Source organism: Pristiophorus japonicus, chromosome 2 (assembly GCF_044704955.1).
Source record: "Pristiophorus japonicus isolate sPriJap1 chromosome 2, sPriJap1.hap1, whole genome shotgun sequence".
NCBI classification, from domain to species: Eukaryota; Metazoa; Chordata; class Chondrichthyes; family Pristiophoridae; genus Pristiophorus; species Pristiophorus japonicus.
This window is the reverse complement of record NC_091978.1, coordinates 104,221,857-104,243,613: the sequence shown is the minus strand read 5'-3', so window position 1 is coordinate 104,243,613 and position 21,757 is coordinate 104,221,857. Positions and strand designations below refer to the sequence as shown.

At 45.3% G+C, this 21,757-nt stretch overlaps 1 protein-coding gene across 6 annotated transcripts in view; it reads right to left on the bottom strand.

The window, feature by feature from the left end:
* The window catches only part of rusc2 (RUN and SH3 domain containing 2), a 254,883-nt gene that overhangs the window by 122,572 nt on the left and 110,554 nt on the right, over positions 1-21,757 (bottom strand). For 5 of the 6 annotated variants that reach the window (XM_070868518.1, XM_070868544.1, XM_070868563.1 and 2 more), the window contains exon 1: positions 173-313. The exons of the other annotated variant lie outside the window; for it this stretch is intronic. The gene's annotated coding sequence lies outside the window, so the exon portion shown is untranslated. Of the gene's footprint in view, positions 1-172; positions 314-21,757 lie in introns of those variants that run through there. 6 annotated transcript variants of the gene reach the window in all.

Genomic DNA, 21,757 nt, shown 5'->3' with positions numbered 1-21,757 from the left:
TTTAAAATGCATTGACTGTCTTGACAGCACCACCAGGTTATCCTATAAAAGACAGTAAACAGAGTAAACAAATAATGCACTGTGGAGATGCAAGCTTGGTCTCCACCCTAGCCCTATCTTTTGTTCAAGGTTTCTTCATTTTTCATCAATATTTTTTCATACAGAAATTTACCTGTGTTGTCTTGATGACCTCCAGTAACAGAAATTTTAAATTAAGATTTTTACATATCCATTTTATGGCAGAGCAGTTATTTGTTAAGCAGCAGCTTTAGCAATGCAGTGGACTGCGCAAACACACTGCTGGTGCTGCTGCTTGCGAGAAAGATCGAACGTCATCACCTAGTCAGGCATGCCCACAACCACTCAGGCTCTGCAACTGCAATCAATGCCAGAGACCTTGGAATCCAAATGAGCTTAGAGCGAAGAGATCAGACCACGTATGTGAGAAAGGCAGGCTAAAACAAGCAAAATATTTTACCCTGTGATTGCATGCCATTGTTCCAATACAGAATATTGTAAATCACCAGTAAATTCCATTTCAACCTATTAATATAAAACAGCCCTTTTCAGATTATATATAAATGCAACCATTCCTTTCATGTCCCTTTACAATTTTGCTTCACTTTGATTGCAACATTTCAATTAACATATTGCTGTCTGAATGTTGATCAAGGCTTGAATTAACTCAAAATTGTGGATGAGTTATCCAACAATAAACTGCTCTGCACATTGTAACACCATGCAGCAGCAAATCTTTCCCTGCGTTGTTTATATCTCTCAAGTCATTTTGGTCTCAAATTTATCACATGGCACCTTCCTTATTTTGTAACTTTTTTCACCCCCTCTTTCTTAAGAACTCTCTTAACTGAGCAGTAGCACAGATGACACACTTCTACCCTTTTACCAAATCAGTTCCTCAGCTGGCTGTTAGAAAGTGCATGGAAGTTATACCCATCACCTCTTCCACATTTTCCAGGAGTATCACACGTTAAGACCCTACTGTCTGAAGACTGCAACCTCACACCCATGAGAGGTGCTCCATTTCCCACAGGATGCAAAACACCCCATTTATAATGTGGGTAATTCTACACTGTAGGGACATTTTGTTTTGTGGGGTCAGGCATAAGTATGAAAGGCCTTTAGCAGACTGCATGCACGGAATCTCAGCAGCAGCAGAGATTTCGTTTTAAAAGAAAGACATATCTTTATATAGCGCCTTTCACGACCACCGGATGTTTCAAAACGCTTTACAGCTAATTAAATACTTTCGGAGTGTTGTCACTGTTGCAATGTGGGAAAGTGCAACAGTGAGATGTTTAGTCCAATTTTATTTTAAAATATCGTTATTGTATTACAGGCATAAATTAACTATTCATTTTACATTGAGAATGGGGAAAATATTGATATAATTAAAAGTTTTAGGGCAGCATAATTCCAGTAGGGCCGGGTTGTAAATGGGGGCAGTTCCAAAATGTCCTGAGCGGCTGCGGGTGGAGGAAAGGCACCTCTGCCCACACCATTTATCTTTTGGCAGAAATTTAGGGGTGTGAGGGGTTGTCTGGAGGTGATGGCAGGTTACCCATACATGCCAAAAGGGCCCAGTAGTGTGCACCTCTGTTGCGCCACTGCCCGGTCCCAATATTTAAATGACTCTGTCCCAGGATTTGGGACGGGGTCGAAGTCAGGTTAATGGAGAATGATGAAGTTCCATCCCACTGCAGTACCAATGGCACAGTTGGAATTTTTACCCTCTTATCTTCTGCGCATCTGTTGCATCACATCTTTCAAGGCATCATGCCACAAGTCATGACTGCTTCAAAAACGTTATTAAGTTACTCATGAAGTATTCCATTGACTAACTGTGAACAAAATAAAAAGTAGAAAAAAATCACTAATGAAGATGAAGGAACCAGTAGTACCATTCTTAACAAAATAAACACAGACAGAAAAAGTCACTAAAGTTACCCATTAAACAACCCACAACACATGCTAACCAAGGAGTGAAAGGACCGGTGAATTATAACTCCTGTGGATTGATGGATAATAACTTTGGGTGAATGCAATAGACCAGAATGAAAAGGGTTAATCAGGGTAGCAGCAGAGATCCTATTGCTAATTTGAGTGATTTGATGGAGATCTGCGAGTCTGATACTGCCAAGCTTTGTGTTATACAAGGTCACAGAGCTTATTGTAGTTACGTGAAATTTTGAGTTTTTAATTCGAGAAACATAATAATATAGTTTTGAAGACACAAGAATGTGCTGGGTGATAGAAGTAGTTGGTATTTACTAGTGCTAATTACAAGGAAATCAGAGTGCTAATTCAGTAAAGGGGCAACATCTGCTCAGACAAATGTAATAAAATTCTTGTAAAGTCTGGAAATCAAAAAGGAGCTGCGGACAGATCTGTGCTGTAATAGTAGTAAGAAAGATTACACATGGTGGGGGGAGCTCAGTGAATCCTCGAAAGAGGAAGAGACCTCGGCTGGCCGTGCTCCCAGGAAATATATCTACTGTCCTTAAAGGTCAGATTGCCCACTGCAGCGTGCACTATTATAATGATAAATGTTCTGAAGCTTTTACTAAATAAGGATTACATTAGCGTTATTTGTGTATGTGTAATATATATATATATATATATAAAATATAAGTAAGTGTGTGAGTTCATGTCTAATTTGAGAGGCCAGAACCCAAATGATATTTAAAAACAAGGCACAAAGGAACAGGAGAAGGCCATTCAGCCCCTCAAGCCTGTTCCACCATTCGATCATGGCCATTTACCTGCCTTTGATCCAAATCCCTTGATACCCTTACCTGTCAAAAAAATCTGTCTATCTCATTCTTGAAAACTGACACTGACTCAACATCCAGTCTTTTAGTTATGCCTGTACATAGACATCCAAATCCTTCGGCTAGTGCAGAAAAATGGAGTTGAAGTAGAAGATCAGCCATAATCTTATTGAATAGCGAAGAAAGCTCAAGGGGCCGAATGGCCTACTCCTGCTCCTATTTCTTATGTTCTTATATTGCGTTACTGTCACAATATCAGATCAGTCCAACAGATGCTCTGGAGCCATCCAATTGCAGAAAGCTATGCTGCCAGCTGAGTATGCAGCATACTCAGCCAGTAACATTGTTTCACAGATTCCATAGTACCATCAAAGTTCAGATCACTTATTGTGATGAGTAATTAAGACTTAAAAATGTAATGAACCTATAAATAAATACTTAGTGTATGTCAGACAAATGTATTCATCTATCCAGGCCGTTCTTCTGAGGGGCACCAAGCAAACCCTTTGGTTGACAACTCTTCATGCATGAATGAAAAAAAAATCTATCTTACAATGACAATCTTGAGATCTTTGCCATGGTTCCGAAGACTGTTTTTTTCCCAAATCAAACAGATAATAGAGGCAAGATGGTATGAGGAAAAAAGTGAGGATTAAGAAATTTGTTTTATTTAAAGTTATATTTTTAAGTATTCACTTAGTACTGCAGAGTTAATATTAAAGCAGTAAAGCAAATATAATGCACAATCCAATCGACCAGTAAAATGCGAATTTTCTTGCATTTAGCAGCCTAAGCCTTAATATTGATGCCAAAAACTTATCATAAATTGAACTCTGATTTTCGACTTAGTCCTGTTCAAACTTTTGTAACATATTGCCCAGATTTTGCGATTAGCTGCGAAAGAACTGAGCTCGCCATTCACCTCACTGACAGCTGCCCAAAGTTTTTACAAGCTTCAGAGCGGAGACTTGTTCAAATACAATGTCTGATGTCTGATCCAGTGCGGCATCAACGAGACTCTTCAACCAATCATATTGAAAAATTCTCACTCAGACACGCAAAGTCTAAACCAGGAAGTATAAAGCAGGAAGTATAAATTAGATTTAAATCATTACTTCATTAATTCACTACTTTTCAATTATATCCCTCTAGAAATAAATCCTTGTGCTTAGTTTGCTTTTTCTATGGCCTTGTTAGGGATGGTTCAAACTAAGTTGGCAGGGGGATGGGCACTAGGATGTAGCATGAGAAGGGCGAAATAAAGGATTGGGAGAGATGGACAGCACTAAAGTAAGAAATAGTAAGGTATTAAGTGGGGTCAGACTAAGAGAGAAGACAGGATTGTCCAAAATAGGTGTATGCATGTGAACGCACAAAGCATAGTAACATAGAAACATAGAAAGTAGGTGCAGGAGTAGGCCATCCGGCCCTTCGAGGCTGCACCACCATTCAATAAGATCATGGCCGATCATTCACCTCAGTACCCCTTTCCAACTTTCTCTCCAGACCCATTGATCCCTTTAGCCTTAAGAGCCATATCTAACTCCTTCTTGAATATATCCAACGAACTGGCATCAACAACTCTCTGCGGTAGAGAATTCCACACGTTAACAACTCTCTGAGTGAAGAGGTTTCTCCTCATCTCAGTCGTAAATGGCTTACCCATTATCCTTAGACTGTGTCCCCTGGTTCTGGATTTCCCCAACATCGGGAACATTTTTCCTGCATCTAGCCTGTCCAGTCCCATCAGAATTTTATATGTTTCTATGAGATCCCCTCTCATCCTTCTAAACTCCAGTGAATACAAGCCCAGTCGATCCAGTCTCTCCTCATATGTCAGTCCAGCCATCCCAGGAATCAGTCTGGTGAACTTTTGCTGCACTCCCTCAATAGCAAGAACGTCCTTCCACAGATTAGGAGACCAAAACTCTACACAATATTCCAGGTGAGGCCTCACCAAGGCCCTGGACAACTGCAGTAAGACCTCCTTGCTCCTACACTCAAATCACCTAGCTATGAAAACCAACATACCATTTGCCTTCTTCACCACCTGCTGTACCTGCATGCCAACTTTCAATGACTGATGTACCATTAAACCCAGATCTCGTTGCACCTCCCCTTTTCCTAATCTGCCGCCATTCAGATAATATTCTGCCTTCGTGTTTTTGCCACCAAAGTGGATAAACTCACATTTATCCACATTATACTGCATCTGCCATGCATTTGTCCACTCACCTAACCTGTCCAAGTCACCCTGCAGCCTCTTATCATCCTCCTCACAGCTCACACTGCCACCCAGCTTAGTGTCATCTGCAAACTTGGAGATATTACATCAATGATTTAGATGAAGGAATTGAGTGGATGTTGTAAATAGCTGGGGTCCTAGCACTGAGCCCCTCAGCACCCCATAAGTCACTGATTGCCATTCTGAAAAGGACCCATTTATCCAGACTCTCTGCTTTCTGTCTGCCAACCAGTTCTCTATCCTCGTCAGTACATTACCCCCAATACCAGGTGCTTTAATTTTGCACACCAATCTCTTGTGTGCGACCTTGTCAAAAGCCCCACACAAGTCCAAATACACCACAGCCACTGGTTCACCCTTGTCCACTCTACTAGTTACATCCTCAAAAAATTCTAGAAGATTTGTCAAGCATGATTTCTTTTTCATAAATCTATGCTGAGGGGGACCGATCCTGTCACTGCTTTCCAAATGCGCTGCTATTACATCTTTAATAATTGATTCCAACATTTTCCCCACTACTGATGCCAGGCTAACCGGTCTATAATTACCCGTTTTCTCTCTCCCTCCTTTTTTAAAAAGTGGTGTTACATTAGCTAACCTCCAGTCCATAGGAACTGATCCAGAGTCGATAAACTGTTGAAAAATGATCACCAATGCATCCACTATTTCTAGGGCCACTTCCTTAAGTACTCTGGGTTGCAGACTATCAGGCCGTGGGGATTTATCGGCATTCAATCCCATCAATTTCCCAAACACAATTTTCCAACTAATAAGGAATTCCTTAAGTTTCTCCTTCTCACAAAAACCTCGGTCCCCTAGTATTTCCGGAAGGTTATTTGTGTCTTCCTTCATGAAGACTGAACCTAAGTATTTATTCAACTAATTTGCCATTTCTTTGTTCCCATTATAAATTCACCTGATTCTGACTGCAAGGGACCTACGTTTGTCTTCTCCAATCTTTTTCTCTTCACATATCTATAGAAGCTTTTGCAGTCAGTTTATGTTCCCAGCAAGCTTCCTCTCATACTCTATTTTCCCCCTCCTAATTAAACCCTTTGTCCTCCTCTGCTGAATTCTAAATTTCTCCTCGTCCTCAGGTTTGCTGCTTTTGGCCCTTTAGTTTGGTTCTGTCTTCATGAAAGAAGACACAAATAACCTTCCAGAAGTACTAGTGGACCAAGGGTCTAGTGAGAAGGAGGAACTGAAGGAAATCATTATTAGTTGGAAAATTGTGTAAGGGAAATTGATGGGATTGAAGGCCAATAAATCCCCACGACCTGATAGTCTGCATCCCAGAGTACTTAAGGAAGTGGCCCTAGAAATAGTGGATGCATTGGTGATCATTTTCCAACAGTCTATCGACTCTGGATCAGTTCCTATGGACTGGAGGGTAGCTAATGTAACACCACTTTTTAAAAAAGGAGGGAAGAGAGAAAACGGGTAATTATAGACCGGTTAGCCTGACATTAGTAATGGGGAAAATGTTGGAATCAATTATTAAAGATGAAATAGCAGCGCATTTGGAAAGCAGTGACAGGATCGGTCCAAGTCAGCATGGATTTATGAAAAGGAAATCATGCTTGACAAATCTTCTCGAATTTTTTGAGGATGTAACTAGTAGAGTGGACAAGGGAGAACCAGTGGATGTGGTGTATTTGGACTTAAAAAAGGCTTTTGACAAGGTCCCACATATGAGATTGGTGTGCAAAATTAAAGCACCTGGTATTGGGGGCTAATGTACTGACGAGGACAGAAAACTGTTTGGCAGACAGGAAGCAGAGAGTCGGGATAAACGTGTCCTTTTCAGAATGGCAGGCAGTGACTAGTGGGGTGCCGCAGGGCTCAGTGCTGGGACCCCAGCTATTTACAACATATATTAATGATTTAGATGATGGAATTGAGTGTAATAGCTCCAAGTTTGCAGATGACATTAAACTAGGTGGCAGTGTGAGCAGTGAGGAGGGTGCTAAGAGGCTGCAGGGTGACTTGGACAGGTTAGTTGAGTGGGCAAATGCATGGCAGATGCAGTATAATGAGGATAAATGTGAGGTTATCCACTTTGGGGCAAAAACACGAAGGCAGAATATTATCTGAATGGCAGCAGATTAGGAAAAGGGGAGGTGCAACGAGACCTGGGTGTCATGGTTCAATCAATCATTGAAAGTTGGCATGCAGGTACAGCAGGCGGTGAAGAAGGCAATTGGTATGTTGGCCTTCATAGCTAGGGGATTTGAGTACAGGAAGCAGGGAGGTCTTACCGCAGTTTGTACAGGGCCTTGGTGAGGCCTCACCTGGAATATTGTGTTCAGTTTTGGTCTCCTAGTCTGAGGAAGGACATTCTTGCTATTGAGGGAGTGCAGCGAAGGTTCACCAGACTGATTCCCGGGATGGCTGGACTGACATATGAGGAGAGACTGGATCAACTGGGCCTTTATACACTGGAGTTCAGACGGATGAGAGTGGATCTCATAGAAACATATAAGATTCTGACGGGACCGGACAGGTTAGATGCGGGAAGGATGTTTCCGATGTTGGGGAAGTCCAGAACCAGGGGACACAGTCTGAGGATAACGGGTAGGCCATTTAGCCCTGAGACGAGGAGAAACTTCTTCACTCAGAGTTGTTATCCTGTGGAATTCCCTACCGCGGAGAGCTGTTGATGCCAGTTCATTGGATATATTCAAGAGGGAGTTAGGTATGGCCCTTGCGGCTAAAGGTATCAAGGGGTATGGTGAGAAAGCAGGAAAGGGGTACTGAGGGAATGATCAGCCATGGATCTTATTGAATGGTGGTGTAGGCTCAAAGGACCGAATGACCTACTCCTGCACCAATTTTCTATGGCCAATTTATATGCCTCTTCCTTGGATTTAACACTATCCCTAATTTCCCTTGTTAGCCACGGTTGAGCCACCTTCCCTTTTTTATTCTTACGCCCCACAGAGATTAACAATTGTAGAAGTCCATCCATTTGATCTTTAAATGTTTGCCATTGCCTATCCACTGTCAACCCTTTAAGTATCACTCGCCAGTCTATTCTAGCCAATTTCACGTTTCATACTATCGAAGTTACCTTTCCTTAAGTTCAGGACCCTAGTCTCCGAATTAACTGTGTCACTCTCCATCTTAACAAATAATTCTACCATATTGTGGTTACTCTTCCGCAAGGAGCCTCGCACAACAAGATTGCTAATTAGTCCATTCTCATTACACATCACCCAGTCTAGGATGGCCAGCCCTCTAGTTGGTTCGTCGACATATTGGTCTAGAAAACCGTTCCTAACTCACTGCAGGAAATCCTCCTCCACCGCATTGCTACCAGTTTGGTTAGCCCAATCTATATGTAGATTAAAGTCGCCCATGATAACTGCTGTACCTTTATTGCACGCATCCCTAATTTCTTGTTTGATGCTGTCCCCAACCTCACTACTACTGTTTGGTGGTCTGTACAGAACTCCCACTAGCGTTTTCTGCCCTTTGGTATCCTGCAGCTCCACCCATCATCCAAGTTCATGTCCTTCCTTACTATTGCGTTAATTTCCTCTTTAACCAGCATCGCTACCCCACCTCCTTTTCCTTTCTGTCTATCCTTCCTGAATGTTGAATACCCCTGGATGTTGAGTTCACAGCCTTGGTCACCCTGGAGCCATGTCTCCGTGATGCCAATTAATCATATTCGTTAATTGCTGCCTGTGCAGTTAATTCGTCCACCTTATTACAAATACTCCTCGTATTGAGGCACAGAGCCTTCAGGCTTGTCTTTTTAATATATTTTGCCCCTTTAGAATTTTGCTGTAATGTGATCCTTTTTGATTTTTGCCTTGGGTTTCTCTGCCCTCCACTTTTACTTTTCTTCTTTCTATCTTTTGCTTCTGCCCCCATTCTACTTCCCTCTGTCTCCCTGCATAGGTTCCCATCCCCCTGCCATATTAGTTTAACCCCTCCCCAACAGCACCAGCAAATACTCCCCCTCGGACATTGGTTCCGGTCCTGCCCAGGTGCAGAATGTTCGGTTTGTACTGGTCTCACCTCCCCCAGGACCGGTTCCAATGGCCCAGGAATTTGAATCCCTCCCTTCTGCACCACTCCTCAAGCCACGTATTCATCTTAGTTAACCTGCAATTCCTACTCTGACACTGGTAGCAATCTTGAGATTACTACCTTTGAGGTCCTACTTTTTAATTTAACTTCGAGCTCCCTAAATTCAGCTTGTAGGACCTCATCCCGTTTTTTTACCTATATCGTTGGTACCTATATGCACCACGACAACTGGCTGCTCACACTCCCCCTCCAAAATGTCCTGCAACCACTCCGAGACATCCTTGATCCTTGCACCAGCGAGGCAACATACCATCCCGGGGTCTCGATTACGGCCGCAGAAACATCTATCTCTTCCTCTTACAATAGAATCCCCTACCACTATAGCTCTCTCACTCTTTTTCCTGCCCTCCTGTGCAGCAGAGCCACCCACGGTGCCATGAACTTGGCTGCTACTGCCCTCCCCTGATGAGTCATTTCCTCCAACAGTACCCAAAACGGTGTATCTGTTTTGGAGGGGAATGACTACAGAGGACCCCTGTAATACCTTCCTTCCACTGCTCTTCCTGCTGGTCACCCATTCCCTATCTGCCTGTATATCCTTTACCTGCGGTGTGACCAACTCACTTATCAAGGTTGGTGAGCTGCAGATACAAATAACCACATGGGAATATGATGTCGTGGCAATAAAGGGGACCTGGCTCAAAAAAGGCAGGATTGGGTATTAAATATTCCTGGATATAATGTGTTCAGGAAAGATAGGGAAGGAAAGATAGGTGTTGTGGCAGTATTGGTTAAGGAGAATGTTACAGTGCTCGAGAGAGAATGTCCTGGAGGGGTGAAGGACAGAATCAATATGGCTAGAGTTAAGAAAGACTAGGTGTATTCTATAGGCCATATACTAGCAGGAAATATATGGAGGAGCAAATCTGCAGAGAAATTACAGAGAAATGCAAGTACTATAGAGTAGTGATTATAGGGGACTTCAACTATCCTAACATAGACAGGGATAGTAATAATGTAAAAGGCAGAGAGGGGGAATAATTTCTGGTATGTTCAGGAGAATTTTCTTTGTCAGCCCTCTGCTGATCAGTTTCCAGCCCAACAAGGAAGGAGGCATTGCTGAATTTGGTTCTGGGGAATGAGGTCGGTCAAGATGAGCAAGTGTCAGTAGGTGAACATTTAGGGAACAGTGATCAAAGTAACATTGGCCCCAAGTTTCGTCCCGCGGCGAAAACGGCGCACCTCCGAGCTGGGTGCCTGTTTTTCGCGCCGAAAACTGTGCCTAAAAAAAAGTCCAGCAAGGAGCTCGATGTCTGCTTGGCGCGGCGCGCTCTTCGCAGCAGGGGGTGGAGCCTAACACTCGCGCCGATTTTCTAAGTAGCAGGGGGCGGGTACAATTTAAATTAGCCTTCGTGGTGCCGGCAACCCTGCGCATGTGCGTTGGAGCGTGCGCGCATGCACAGTCTCACACAAACATTGCCACTTGGCCATTTTTAAAAGGACTGCAGAAAAAGTGAAGATTTGTTTCTTGGACCCCTGCAAAGGCTTGTAATTTAATTTTTTTTTTATATTTCTGTGTGTGAGGGAGTGCTTTTAGCAGCACTGCTGAATAAATCACCTGCTGAAATCAGTGAGTTCAGCTTTTCACTGCTAAACTTGCAGAACCGGTGCTGCATTGGTACATGCAAATTAAGGACTGTGTGTTTGGAGAAATAAGAGTGCCAATTCAACTTTGCAATGGATCAACGTCCACCAAGAACAAAGAATTTCTTGCATGAGGAAGTGGAGATATTAGTCAACGTAATTGAGCAGAGATGGCAGGAGCTCGATACCAGCAACAGAGGTCGCATAAAAGTGCCACCAAAAGAAATGAAGAAATGCTGGAACCAAGTTGCAGAAGATTACTGCGCAGTGGTGCATACCAGCAGATCTGGAAGTCAGTGTATAAAGAAATGGCACGACCTTGGTCAAGTAGTTAGTGTAAGTAATATTTCCCATTTTTAATTTAATCGTAATTGTAACTTGGCTATCTGTATGTCCCACCTTGCAGACTGACACTCTGTAAAAAGTTATATTTTACTCTTTGCAGAAGAAATTGGCCCACAACAAAAGGGAGGCAACTCGGACAGGAGGAGGCGTGCCCAATCTGCATCCACTGACACCCTTGGAACAAAGGGTAGCTGCTATGATGAGTCGCACATGGAGTAAAGCAATCGGTACAGCACAAGCTGGGCCCACACGCGAGGAAGAGGGTAAGTCCTGAAAATGCATCATGGCCCTTTAAATCAACCTGCTGCCTGGCCTGCTATGTGTGAGAGTACTCATGCCACCCATCCGGCCCCCTTCGTTGCTGTTAAGCATTTGACTGTTCTGATGTATTTTGCAGAACATGATGATGATGATGATGATGATGATGACGATGACGATGCTGCTGCTGCTGCCAACCCTGAGGATCCTGAGGGTACAGAACAAGAACCAGTACAACTAGCTGCGGACAATCCAGACTGGATGATGGCAGCGATGACCGAAATATCTGCAGGGGAGAGCTTCCAATTTAATGTTTATGAGCCCCCATCAAGGGGAATCAGAGTTTCAACCCCTAGCATAGGTCTTGGTTCCACCTTCCATGGTTTCGCTTCCGATGTTGCGGGTCCCAGTGGTGCTGCTGGTATAATGCAGCTTTCTACAGTCACTGCACTACCGTCCCAGCCTCCCTCTCGCATAGGTTCTGGTTCCACCTACTATGGTTTTGATTCCGACGCTTCGGGTCCCAGTGTTGCTGCTGATATCATCGAGCAGTTTACACCCATTCGTCCAACATCCCAGCCCATGGCTCGCACTCGAGTGCTGCCGTCTGCAACACAGAGCATCCCACCATTCCAGCCCGAGCCTCTCCCTCTAGTTTAGCCGTCTGGAACACAGAGCGTCCCACAGTCCCAGCCTGCGCCTCCCTGTGTAGTGGTGCTGCTTGCAACACCGAGCATCCCACCGTCCGTGCCCGCGCCTCCCAGTGTAGTGGTGCCACAAGGCAGACCCAGGCAGAGGAGAAGGAGATTGGAGACACGCTCTCCTGAGATGCAGCGTGCAACAGATGCGACTCAGGTTGTGGCATTGGGTATGGAGACCAATGAGCTTACCCGATCACTCATCGGTGGCGTCAGTGTAATAGGTGAAAAGTTGACGGTCCTGACGGGAGAAATAGCAGTGATGACACGGGAACTTAGGGAGGGAATGTCCGAGGGAGTGCAATCGACGGCACAGGCCGTCAGGGAGGGCATGCAAGTGTCGGCACAGGCCGTCAGGGAGGGCCTGGTTGAGGTAGCTGCTGCAATAAGGGCACACAGCCCAGCCAATCAAATGACACCCCCATGAGGAAGTGAACATTCACTGAGATATGGATGAGCCATGGTTGCAGCCTTTCTTTGCTGCTTTTGTTCTTGTTCTTGAGGTAGCTGTAGTAGCGTTTTTCAAATTGAAACTGTTTTGTAAGTTTTGTAACTTTACAACATACAAGTGATCTCAGGGTTTTCAAGTGATCTTATAGTGTAAATGCTCTCACATTCTGTAAATTATTTAATTTTGCATCTAAAAAGTGATCTTGAAGTGTAAGTGATCTTAGAGTGTAAAATTGTTCACATAGAAAGTGTTTTGTAACTTTTGTAACTTTACAAGTTTATAAGTGATCTTAAAGTTTTTAAGTGATCTTCAAGAGTCATATTAAAAAGTATAGTTTGATACAACAAATATTTTATTAGAGTGACGTTAACTTTTCAATAAAATATTTTTTCATTAAAACTGTTTCATGTTCCATTAACACAACACAACGTAGGAACAACTGCAAAGAATAAACATGTCCATGCGCAAAAGTGGTCGCAGAGCCTTCAGGCATCAGTAGTTGAAGCGTTCACGGATGAGCTGCTGGCGCAAGTCTTGAGCAATCGTTAAAGGGGCACAATGGACGGCCCTCCTCCGACCTCGTGCTTCGGCATCAGGCACTTGCATGCTTTCCTGATTATCGTTATCATCCACATCCTGGTCTTCCGTAATACTATCATCATGCACTGGACCCTCACGCGGTCTTCGGGTTCCACTACCAGCTCCTGCTGCCTCATGATGGCTAAGTTATGAAGCATGCAGCACACAACAGTGAAATGACCGACAATCTGAGGAGAGTATAGCAACTGTCCTCCGGAATGGTCCAGGCATCGGAATCGCTGTTTCAATATGCCAATGGTCCTCTCAATGATGCTGCGCGTCGCAATGTGCGCCATGGTTGTATTGACGGTCAGCTTCTGTCCGTGTCACGCGTATGGGCGTCATGAGCCAGGTGGTCAGGCCGTAACCTTTGTCTCCCAGTAGCCAGCGCTGCCCTTCTGGCTGCTGCTCAAACATGTGAGATAGAACGCTGTCGCGTAGGATGAACGCATCGTGGGTGCTGCCAGGGTATCTCGCATCGACTGACATGATGCGCTGCTTGTCGTCACACACGAGCTGCTCATTGATAGAGTGGAAACCTTTCCTATTTCGGTACTGCTCAGATTCCTCCACAGGTGCTCGCAAGGCTATGTGGGTACAATCAATGCAGCCCTGTACCTTTGGGAAGCCGGCAATCCTGAAGAAACCCACAGTCCTCTCCTGGATCGCTTGTGCGGTCATTGGGAAATTGATGAAGTCATTCCTTCACGCATAAAGTGCAGCCGTGACCTGGTAAACGCAGGCATGTATTGCACGTTGAGTGATGGCACACACATCTCCAGTTATAGCCTGAAACGATCCCGAGGCACAGAAAGAAAGTGCAGCTGTTACCTTCACTTCAACAGACAAGGCAGTTGTCCTTCTGCTTCTGGGCTGCAAATCTGCTCTCACCATATCACAGATCTCAGTGACAACTTCTCTGCGAAAACGCAGCCTTTTCACACAATCAGCCTCGCTCATGTCCTGGTTCGATATTGTCGACGTGGGTAAGGTCTCCTGCCCATCAACCTACGGGCTACGACGTTCCTGCTGCGGTGAGCTCTAATCAATTCTCTCCTATGCAGTGAATTGATGGCAAACCATTGCATAATACGTGGTGTTGACAATGCAGCACCCATTCTGCAAATTTAAATATAAAACTGTCGATGTGGCTGCCTCTCCCTGTCCAAATGGCTTCAGTCCCCCTCACAGCTCGAAGGCTGCTGCTGTATCTTCGGCTGCCGTCGAGCCACTGACGCCGCCCCTAAAGCGTGGCCGAATGGCCTCAAGCACCATAAAGAGCTGCATGTGTCAGGTGTTGATTCTTCGGCTGCCGGCCAGCCACTGACGCCACTGATATCCTATGGCCGAATGGCCTCACGTCGATCCGCTGCTGATTCTTCGGCTGCCGGCCAGCCACTGACGCCGCTGATATCTCATGGCCGAATGGCCTCGGGTCCGTCCGGTGTTGCTTCTTCGCGGCCAGCCACGAAGAGAATGAAGGCCTGCCTCAAGCACTGCAGCTCAGCTCGAAGCTTGCTGCCGCTGCCATCGAGACACTGACGCCACATCCCTGCCTGTCTCCAACATGAAAGGCCTGCCTGAAGCACAGCAGCTCGAAGGCTGATGCAATTTCACACAGGTAGGAACATGGTTTATTTAATCTTTTCTTTGCTTATAAATTTTTATTCAGGTTGGACTTATTTGTATAATATTTGTATAAGTATAACTAAGGATTGATTGTAGAATTTAATTACTTCCCTTCCCCCCTCCCCCCCCCCACCTCGTTCCCTACGTGTAATTTGTAACCTACGCCTGATTTTCTAAAGTGTAGACAAGGTTTTTTCGAGCGTACAAAAATCTTCACTTACTCCATTCTAAGTTAGTTTGGAGTAAGTTTTCACTGACAAAACTTTGAAAACAGGCGTAAGTGGCCGGACCCGCCCCCTTTTGAAAAAAAAATTCTGTTCCAAAGTGAAACTGTTCTAACTGACTAGAACTGGAGCAAACTAAATGTCGAGAATTCCGATTTCTAAGATACTCCGTTCTACACCAGTTGCTCCTAAAAATCAGGAGCAAATCATGTGGAAACTTGGGGCCATAAGGTTTAGATTAGCTATGGAAAAGGACAGGGAGCAATCCAGAGTAAAAATACTTAATTGGAGGAAGGCCAGTTTCAGGAACGAACCTTCTCTGAATTGCCTCCAATGCAAATATATCACTCCTTAAATAAGGAGACCAAAAATGTACACAGTACTCCAGGTATGGTCTCATCAATGCCCTCTACAGTTGTAGCAAGACTTCCCTGCTTTTATACTCCACCCCCCTTGCAATAAAGGCCAACATTCCATTTGCTTTCCTAATTACTTGCTGTACCTGCATGCTAACATTTTGTGTTTCATGTACGAAGACTCTCAGATCCTTCTGTACCAGAATTCTGTAGTCTTGCTTCATTTAAATAATATTCTGCTTTTCTTTTCTTCCTACCAAAGTGGATAACCTCACATTTTCCCACATTATACTCCATCTGCCAAATTTTTGCCCACTCATTTAACTTATCTATATCCATTTGCAGATTCTTTGGACTAGATTTTTGGCTTCATTGTCGGCAATTTTCTCGGCGGTACAGCTGGTTTTCTGCCCGGCAAAAGTTTCCACTGAAGTTTTTCAATGTTATCGCCCACATCTGAGGACACCCGCCGGGACCAAACCGCCCACGTGCAACGCCGAGAACAACCGCCGACGTCCAGTTCGCCGAGAGAACCGCCCTGTAAAAGCTGCTTAAACAGGGCAGTAAGGAGGGACCCTGCAAAGAAAGGTAAATTAAAGGTCCTTTATTTTTTTTTAATTGTAAAACGGCCATTAGGTTTAAAACTGCCTTGGGAATGCTTTGTACGTTTTTTTTTAAATAAACATTTTTTTTTAAGTTTTCCCCCCTCCTTAGGCCCAACCGCAGCTTCGGACTAAATTATAGTACTTACCATCCATTCCGGTAACGACCACCCATGTTGCTAATTTTCCACTTAACTGCCGAGAAAACCGCTGACAATGAGTGTGCAGCGCCCATTTTCTCACCGGGCGATTAGTTTTATTTACTTTAAACATAAAAATGGAAATTCTCGCCAGCTTTTCTTGCCGAACGTTAACGTCAGCGGGCAATCGGGCGTTGAGGGCCTTTAGGGAAAGTCTAGCCCATAGTGTCCTCCTCACAACTTGCTTTCCCACCTATCTTTGCATCGTCAGCAAATTTGGCTACATTACACTCAAGTCATTAATATAGATTTTAAATAGTTGATGCCCCAGCACTGATTCCTGGGGCACCCCACTATAGTTTGCCAACCTGAAAATGATCCATTTATCCTGACTGTTTTCTGTTAGTTAGCCAATCCTAATCCACGTTAATATATTACCCCCAACACCATAAGTTTTTATCTTGTTTAGTAACCTTTTATGTGGCACCTTATCGAATGCCTTTTGGAAATGCAAATACATTACATCTTGTTATGTATGTATGTAAACCTCACTAATATGCAAGACTTGCCACCAGGGGGCACACCTGTGGGCGATCTAAGGGTCACCTATGCATCCTGGGCAAGCAGATATAAAAGGTAATCTACCATGCCGCTTCCTCACTCTGGAGTCTGAATAAAGAGACCAAGGTCACAACAGTTTGAGCTTACAATACAGTCTTGTGGAGTTATTCTGAACATAAATTGGCGATGAGTAACGGATCACGAACTTTCATACGGTAATGGCTGCTGTTGGTATTCGAGAGCTTTGTTGACGGTGATGATTAGGAAGCCTTCGTTGAGTGTCTCGACTAGTACTTCGTGGTCAACGAACTGGACAAGGCTGAGACGGCGGTCAAGCGCAGGACGATTCTCCTCATCGTATTTGGGTCTTCGATATATGGCCGCCTCAAAAATCTGCTAACACCGGACAAACCAATGGACAAGACTTACACAGAGCTGTGCACGCTGGTTCGGGAACACCTCAAGCCAAAGGAGAGTATCTTAATGGCCAGGAATCGCTTTTACACGCACCATCGCTCAGAGGGCCAGAACATAGCGAGCTTTGTCGACGACCTAAGACACCTTGCGGGACAATGCGAAGTTGCAGGATCTTTGGGGGAAATATTGCGGGACTTTTTCGTGCTTGGAATCGGCCACGAGATCATTCTTTGCAAACTGCTGTCTGCCGAATCCCTAGATCTGAGCAAGGCCATCACGATAGCCCAGGCTTTCATATCCACGAGTGACAACACGAAACAGCTATCTTCACAGAATCGAAGCTCACCGGCAAGTACGGTGCATAAAATAATGCTTTCAGCAGGCAGAACTATACATGGCAGGGCCTACATGATCGCAGAGTCCAGACCTAGGCCTAGGTTGACTCAAGAGTCCGCCGTGGGGCGTGAATGCGTATCCATTAACACCATGTTGGCGCTGCAGGGCACTCATAGAGCCCATCAATGTCTATTCAAGCACTGTGTGTGCAAGGGCTGTGGAATAATGGGGCACCTCCAGCGAATGTGCAAACGACTTGTGACTCACCACTCAGGATCACACTGAATGAACAGGAGAGGCAACTCAACCTGAGGATGAAGAGGAAGTATATGGGATACACACCTTCACCACCAAAAGCCCTCCGATAATGTTAAAAGTTAAACGCAACGGCACTCCAGTCTCCATGGAATTGGACACGGGGGCGTGTCAATCAATAATGAGCCAGAAGGCATTCGAGAGGCTGTGGGCGACAGAGCACAATGACCCAAACTGATCCCGATTCAGGCAAAGCTGCGCACGTACATAAGAGTATCCCATGAGGGAACGGTGCACGATTTACCACTGTGAATTGTTTCAGGTCATGGGCCAATGCTGCTTGGTAGAAGGTGGATAGGGATGAATCAATGGAACTGGGAAGACCTCTGTATACCTTCTCCAGCGAACGATGTCTCCTTTGCTCAAAGGCTGAGCAAGCCCCCACCTTCAGCTGAGCCAGGCATCGAAGTACAGATCCATTTGCAGATCCCCGAGGCACAGGCCGCTCATCACAACCACGAGGAAGTAAAGATCAACCGAGCAGCGGTACAGACGCGGTACCCACCACCCAAAGCCGCTGACCTCTTCGCGACAATAGAAGAGGCTCCAGGTCGACCAAGCAGAGTGGGACTCCAGCCGTAACGATCCGAATGCGTCTTCCCAATGCCAGAGGCAAAATCCCTGAGGAGAAAGATCGTGGCAGTCAGTATCTCAGATTTAGACAAGAGTGCGTCCAGACCACGGAACGAAAGAGCATCCAGACCACGGGATGTCGCCGCAACGAAACAGAGGCATGTGTTGCCCAGCAAGGAAGGCGACTGGGTTTGGAGAAAAGGGGCGGCCGCTGAGAAGGCCAGGAACCTATGTTCCAATAAGTTGTTTGTACTATGTAACCCATGTGAGCGCTCTTTCGCGGCCAATGATGTACCATTATATGGGGTCGGGGCTACCTTACAACAAGCCAAAGTAATGGGCGAACACCAACCAGTCGTATATGTATCTAACAAAGTATTTGTAATCAGTGATGTGTTATCACACAGGGTTGGGTGTGTTGTGCAGCAAGCCAAATTAGCGGGCGAGCCCCAACCGGTTGTACATGTATCCAATAAGTTAACCAAGGCAGTAGCCTGCGTTCACGGGACAAAAGACACGTACCAAAGAGTGTCACAATATTTGCTCAAGTCTGACAAGCTGCCAATCTCACAGTTTTTGGAGAGCAGAGGCACTATTATCAATGCTTTGTTTCGAATATGTCTAACACTGTCTGTGCATTGTTACATGATCTGCCATGGGCCAGGCACTGCGAACGGCGCTAATGTCCTCAGTTGGCTACCGTTGCCCAGCACCGGGGTGGAAATGGCGCAGCCCGCAGACCTGCTCATTGTTATGGAAGTGCTAGAAAGCGAGGGGTCAACCGTAACGGCCCCCCAGTTTAGGACCTGGACCAGCCAGGCTCCCACGTTACCGCCTGCTAAGGGCGAACCGCTTGACGGGATGTTGCAGCTTATCCGTCGCAAAGACGAAATGCTCATCCCATCAGATTGCCCCCTATGGGGCAACCCTGCAACGTTGCAAAGAAAGGCAGGGAGGCTACACACAGTCAGTGGTACGGGGCCTCCATACCATGGCCCAGGATCCACGGGATCACACGGCCTCCCGCCACTACTGAAAGTCTCAAGGCCATATCGGCCATCCTTGGCTTGCCAGACCTTAGGGTCAGCAACAACAGTCCGGAGCGGGCAGCCCAATTCATAAAGCCAAGCACCACATGGTAGACTCCCTACAGACCCAGCTATCCTGGGTGCTACGCAGTCACCCGACAGAATCACACGGTTCCTCTACGTGACATCAGAATAAATGATATCGACCATGTTCATGGCCCCAAATGGGCTGTTAGCACTGTATTAGCCAAAGAGGGGAATGGAGTGTTTGTGATGAAAATGGAGTATTTGTTGTGAAACCATGTAATGGGCAAACGCAGAAAGCATTTGGACCAGGCCAAACTGCGAACTACAGATAACCAGGAACCACTGTGAAAGGTCCTGGCCCCCAGCGACCCACTAACACAATCAACCTCGCTGTCAACCACGAGGATGAACCCACCATGCCCGTCAGTACGATCCGACCAACTCACCCATGCCAGGACTTCAACTCAGCCAGATCGCCTCAACTTGCAAATAACTTGTTCATAAGACTTTGGGGCGGGGAGGGGCGGGAGTGATGTTATGTATGTATGTAAACCTCACCAATATGTAAGACTTTGCACCAGGGGGCAGTGTGGGAGACCTAAGGGTCACCTGTGCACCCTGGGCAAGCAGGTATAAAAGGTAATCCACCATGCTGCTTCGGCACTCTGAAGTCTGAATAAAGAGACCAAGGTCACAACAGTTTGAGCTTACAATACAGTCTTGTGGAGTTATTCTGAACATAACACATCTACTGGTTGCCCTTGATTTTTTATTGGTTTTTGCCTCTTCCAGAAGACTTCATTGATTGGGATCGGTTGCATCGTTGACTAGATGGGCAGGCTGAACAAGCCTGATGGTCTTTTCTTGACTTTCATAGTGCTGACTGGGATAACTCTACTCTGATTTAGACAGGAATCTCAGAGACACAATATAGCACAAGGTATAATTTTATTAGTCCAAAGTCCACAAAAGCTTAGCAGAGTGTTACAGTTTTGGATTGTTCGGACTGCTATATTCCAAGACATCACTCATACCATATATTCACAACCCAGGGCATCTCAGCTGGGTCAGTCTGTTCTTTACTTGAAACAAAGGAACAGCAGAAATCATTAACTCTTCTCTTGAAACAAACTTCTGACATACAAAGATTTGACACAGTTTGTGGCTTATTTATCGACACATACGAACATAGAAATTGCTGGACAAAGGACCACAGTCCATCTAGTTCTCTTTCTACCATTGTAGTAGTCGTGTGATACAATATTAGTGGAGTAGTTGACCAATCATAGCAATCAATCCATCAGTTAGTCAACAACAGACCGAGATATGAGGTGAGGAAAGCCCCCAGTGGTGGAAAGCTCTGGAACCATAGGTCCAAAGTCACCTGTTCCTCATAAGCATGCCTACTTACCAAATAGAATGTCTCAAATTACTTATAGACTGCATCCCAAAATATTATTTTCTGAAAGAAACCTATTCAATTTGTATTTGCAGGAATCAACACTGTTTCCACTGTCTCCTTGGGGAGCCTGTTCCATAGATTAACCACTCGTTCACTGAAATAATGGGGGGAATTTTAACCTGGAGGAGCGTGTAGATTTGGGTGCGGGTGGAGGGTTAAATCTGGCAAAATTGCAAACGGTCGGGAAGTCGCCGACGTGCCAGTCTGGTTGCAGGCAACCCATTCAGGAGAGACGAGCTGCTTTTTAACATATGGTAATCGCTCAATTGGAGCGATATTTCAACACATTTAAGTTTAACGGTTCCTGAAACTTGCCAGTGAAAGCAAGGAAAGAACACAGCGGCAATTGAGGGGACTGATTAAAACTCATGGAAATACGGTAATAAATACTCAGTACTCACAGCTGCTTTCTTGCCTACTCGAAGGAAAGGGTTTGTTCACAGTGCTTTTGCCGAGAGTTTACTTTCGACACTTCGGAGGTTTTCTGAATCGCATCAGGATGGGTGGCATCTTGGCTGCCTTAGATTGGACCTCAGACGAGGAGCAATATATTGGTGTTAGCTATGTCCACATGTGTGCGCAAGACTCCCGGAGAGATGCCATAATGCTTTCATCCTGTGACAGTGTATGCGCACAGCGGGCAAGCAGATTTAAGGGGTGGGTGCTGAGACAGGGGATACACACTTCAAAATTGGTTGATGACATCCATCAGAAACCCACCAGTCAGAATCTCTAGAGTGGTCGTGGTGTGCAGCAGCGAGATTTGGACATGCAGGAGGACCAAGGCACAGAATGCATGACGTTTGTGGACGATTCAGAGAAGGAAGACGACGAGGTGGAAGAAGGTGATGAGGGCAATGCAGCACCAACTGCTCACATTGCTGCCCGGGATTCCCTATTAATGTAAGGTTCGCTTAGGTTGCACCAGTGGACCGATGTCAGAACCACATGCAACAAACACTGTTCCCGCCTCTCCACCCGCCATCCCACCCACCAATGTCAGTGACAAAAAGCAGCCCGGCAAACAAACAACCGCCCCT